This window comes from Kogia breviceps, chromosome 2 (genome assembly GCF_026419965.1).
Source record: "Kogia breviceps isolate mKogBre1 chromosome 2, mKogBre1 haplotype 1, whole genome shotgun sequence".
Lineage (NCBI taxonomy): Eukaryota > Metazoa > Chordata > Mammalia > Artiodactyla > Physeteridae > Kogia > Kogia breviceps.
This window is the reverse complement of record NC_081311.1, coordinates 174065719-174070821: the sequence shown is the minus strand read 5'-3', so window position 1 is coordinate 174070821 and position 5103 is coordinate 174065719. Positions and strand designations below refer to the sequence as shown.

The 5103-nt window shown below is 41.3% G+C and overlaps 1 pseudogene; it reads left to right on the top strand.

Annotated features, from left to right (window-relative positions):
- The first annotated feature begins 703 nt into the window (after positions 1-703).
- On the top strand, positions 704-4111 carry LOC131750432 (gamma-crystallin A-like; annotated as a pseudogene).
- The last annotated feature ends 992 nt before the right edge of the window (positions 4112-5103 follow it).

The following is a 5103-nucleotide window of genomic DNA, read 5'->3' as shown; positions in this document are numbered from 1 at the left end:
CAGGTCCAGGCTTTGTTTCAGTAGAATATAAGGACTACTAGGAAATGAAAATGATCTGGTCTTTCAACACATTTCCAAAATTCTGATTAGGCACATAGCTGAGCTTATAAATACATGTAGTAACAACTTGACCAAATGAATGTAAGTATAAATTATACCACCTTAAGGTTTTGATGTGTCACCTTTCTGCAGAACAGTTTTCTTTAACATGTGCCCAAACTGGTGTGTGATTTGTTGACTTTTGCTGAAAATGGCGGTGTATTCCGATGTGGTTCTGTAGCTGGGGAGACCAATGCAGCCTTTTCCACACTGGTTCAATTACAGCTGTAACTGAAGTTTACCAGTACACCTGCCACATTAGGTATATCCTCTGGTCCCTGGGTATACTGTCTAACTTCATAGGACTCTGCCCAGTTTTCTTTTGTCTAGCTCTGCTACTTGCAGGGGAACACTTTTCCTTTGTGGCTGTTAATTCCTCTCCTCTTAGCATCTGCACATTTTCTTTACATGCTGCCTGAGGACTTTCACAAATGCATTGTGGACATATTGCTGTAGGTGGGTGTCCCTCCATGGGTCGTGAACCATGAAGGTGTTTGATTGCATCTTTCTACATACACACAGGATGACAAAAGAGTTGGGCATTGGGGTCATCCTCTACCCCTGAATATCTGAAGAGCGCTTCTAAATCAATAGGTTGGCAGCGATGGGAAAAGCTTTCAAGCAGTCACCTGGGTCCTATGAAACAGTGTTGCTTCGGGGAGGGAAAACTCAGGCAAATCAGGATGCTAGTTTTTGTTTTCTTTAACATCTTTATTGAAGCATAATTGCTTTACAATGGTGTGTTAGTTTCTGCTGTATAACAAAGTGAATCAGCTCTACATATACATATGTTCCCATATCTCCTCCCTCTTGCGTCTCCCTCCCTCCCACCCTCCCTATCCCACCCCTCTAGGTGGACACAAAGCACAGAGCTGATCTCCCTGTGCTATGTGGCTGCTTCCCACTAGCTATCTGTTTTACATTTGGGAGTGTATATATGTCCATGCCACTCTCTCACTTTGTCCCAGCGTACCCTTCCCCCTCCCCGTGTCCTCAAGTCCATTCTCTATGTCTGCGTCTTTATTCCTGTCCTGCCCCTAGGTTTTTCAGAACCATTTTCTTCTTTTCTTCTTTTGTTTTTTTGGATTCCGTATATATGTGTTAGCATATGGTATTTGTTTTTCTCTTTCTGACTTACTTCACTCTGTATGACAGACTCTAGGTCCACATGATGCTAGTTTTGAAAACAAAAAGCAACCCTAGAAGCTGGGTTGAGGGGAATGGGAGGATACTGTATATTTTCCTACTCCTGGAGCATCTCAGAGAGTCTTGGGAGACCTCTTTCTTTTTAGCCCAAGGAGAAGTGTTTAATCTCAAGACAAATGTGGCTATTTACAAAATTTGCTGCTTTTCACCAGTTACTCAAAGTTATACATTTACAAATTGATTTTATTTTTTCATCTCATGAAAGTAATATATATTTATATAACAAAAAATTAAAGCAATTGAAGACAACAAAAAGGAGAAATAAAAACATAAAATTAAGACCTATAATCTTGCCATTCATTGATAACCATGATTGACATTTGGGCTTATACATACACTGTTATAATCTTTTTTTTCCTACATAAACATACACCACAGCGTGCCTGCTGGGTGTCTACTGTGGGGTTGGGGGGATGTACCTCCCAGCTGACTCCCTGCTGTCACCTTGCTTTCTACCTGCAGATCACCATCTACTAGGACTGGGGCTTGCAGGGCCACTGCTACGAGTGCAGCAGCGACTGCACCAACCTGCCGCCTTACTTCAGCCGCTGCAACTCCATCCAGGTGGACAGCGGCTGTTGGATGCTCTATGAGCGCCCCAACTACCAGGGCCACCAGTACTTCCTGCAGCGCAGCAACTACCCCGAATACCAGCAGTGGATGGGCCTCAACGACTCCATCCACTCCTGCCACAAAATTCCTTACGTGAGCCTTAGTTCAACACGACTCATGTGAAAGCATCACTGATCCATGGCCATAAATTCCTGTTTATAAAAGTCAGTTTGTTTCAACTCAGGACTGGTGTTCACAGTGAAAGAGCAAAGCCCAACTCTCAAGCATTTAAAAAAAAATTGATTGCCTTTACTCTGCTCTCATATGGAAACATTTAAACTCATTTCAATAAAGCATTAAAAATGGGCAGATAGTTTTTAGGCACAAGAAATCACAACAATATAGCTTCTAAAGTTGAATTTGGAAGTATCTAGCTGATCCCTAATTTCTAAATAAAAACTACCTTGTTCAGTAAAGAAAAAAATCTATCTAGATCATTATTTCTTAATGAACACTGACAGACTATGGGAGAACAACATAAGTATAATGTATTCTGACTGTATTGGCAATTATTTTCAATACCTTCTTTATGACCTACGGATCTAGAAACTAGAACAATATGTTTCGCTTGCAAGTGGCTCCTTGTATTCAGCAGTCATTACCAACTAGTTTTTTACAAGGGTCAGAAAAAGATCATTAATTAGGATTTCATGGGACATGGTCCTCACCAAAATGCTGCTTAATGGTTTATAATCATGTGGAATTTGTATTTCTACTTTCTGATGACACCAAATTATGTGTCCTGACAAGCAGATTCAAGAAGTGAAACCAAAATTCGGCTACAGAAATTTGCAGATGCAAAAAGAGGTACAAATAAGATAGAAACTTCTTTGAGGCAAGAAACTCAACTTACAAGTGACTTGGCAAAATGTCGGACATGTGGACCCAGAGTAAATATGAATTGTTGTAAATGATGAGTGCAAAAGTGACTTAAAAACAAGCTTGAGGGGCTTCCCTGGTGGCAGAGTGGTTGAGAATCTGCCTGCCAATGCAGGGGACACGAGTTCAAGCCCTGGTCCGGGAAGATCCCACATGCTGCAGAGCCATTAAACCCATGTGTCACAACTACTGAGCCTGCACTCTAGAGCCCTTGAGCCACAACTACTGAGCCCATGTGCCACAACTACTGAAGCCCGCACACCTAGAGCCCATGCTCTACAACAAGAGAAGCCACTGCAATGAGAAGTCCGCGCACCACAATGAAGAGTAGCCCCTGCTCACCACAACTAGAGAAAGCCCTCACGCAGCAACGAAGACCCAACACAGCCAAAAATAAAGAAATTAAATAAATAAATTCCAAAATAAAAATATTTAAAAACAAGCTTGAGGAGCTCAGCTCAGTGCTCTGTGATGACCTAGAGGGGTGTGATGGCGGGGGCAGAGAGACTCAAGAGGGAGGGGATATATGCATATGTATAGCTGATTCACTTTTTTCTACAGCAGAAACTAACACAACGTTGTAAAGCAATTATACTCCAATTTTTAAAAAATACAAAAAAAACCCAAGCTTGATAGGATTCAGTGATACACAGTCATAATGGTAAAGGGAGTTAAAATCCTCTCTGCAGACTCAACTAAATACGGTTGTGACAGTTTTTTGTTTTTGTTTTTTTTACAAAGGAATCCCTTTTATTGACGTTATTTCAATTCTTGTTTCTCCCACAGGATAGACCACTGGTCAGGTCAGTTTTATTTTAATACTCTCCCTAATTTGTTAGATCAACCATGTAAGGAAAGGATACATATATGACAGGATGGTTTGAAAACCATGCTTCATGAAGCTGCGGTCTGATTGAGTCACTTTTACTGGCATCAAGGATGCCCACAACTTATTTTTCATCTTCGGTTTATTGTCACAACAGACTACCTCTCACAGGATAAAGCTGTATGAGAGACATGGCTACGGAGGTCTGGTGTCCGAGCTCACAGAGGACTGCTCCTGCATGCATGACCCCTTCCAGATCCATGAGCTCCACTCCCTCCACATGCTGGAGGGCTGGTGGGTCCTCTACAAGATGTCCAACTACCAGGGGTGGCAGTACTTGCTGAGGCCAGGGGACTACAGGAGCTACCACGACCGGGGAGGCCTGGATGCCAAAGTTGGCTGCCTGAGACGCATCATCGATTTGTACTAGGCTGTGTTTTTCTTATTATAATCCACATAGAGTTGCACTACATATACAGACTGTGTTCCTGGCACTAAGTGATTCTTGTTCATCTTAAATGATAACTGAATTTTAATAAATGGTGACCCTTGGCAACTTATCTGACCCTGAAGGTCAAGTGTCTTGAATGTCTACTTACTTCCTGCTGGTCAGGCAGCAGTAATTATGAAATCCCCACTCATGTCACGGGAAAGAGGGAGAAACACTGTCTGCCTCTACGACCCACGATCTGAGGGAGAGAGGAAAGAAACATAATGAAAAACTATGAAACCCATATACAGGAGAAAATATAGAACCAGTTGTGGCTGGGATACCAAAGACAAAGGATTGTTGGAGAGGTTAGGGCAGCTGAAGTTTCAGATAAGATTAGTCAAGAAAAGGTGAGTGAAAAGAGAAGTTTTAAGCGGAATTCCCAAAGTAGAGAAGGTCAAGTATGCATGTTGAGGTCATCTGAGAGGAGAAGTGTTAAATGAAGAGTTGAAGGACCTGGGGCTCCCCGCAACCAGAGAAAGCCCGCGCACAGCAACAAAGACCCAACTCAGCCAAAAATTAATAAATAAATTAATTTTTTTTAAAAAGAGTTAAAGAGCCTGAGTTGTTATCCTGCCTCTGTTACTTACTAATAAAATGCCCCTCAGTCTCAGGTAAACTAGGATGGTTGGTTACTCCATTTCCTAGCTTATCTCTTCGAGCAAGTCATTTCTTATTCTCTCTGTACCTAAATTGCCTTATTGAAAACTACAGGTGATAATAAATTCCTGTCTCATTAATTTCCAGGATAATTACGATGAAAAGCTGGGGAAAGATTGTGAACACACTTTGTTATCTTTAAATGTTTGTACAAATATAAATGTAAGAAATTAATGTATTCTCAGGGTTTCCTCAAATTCAACAGTACAGTATAGTCATCTTTATTTTGGACTCCAGTATGAACTTTTATCAAGATTCAATTATGGAAGACTCAACTATGCAGAGTGAAGTAAGAATATTTATTATCCTGCATACCTCTGACATTTCTTTC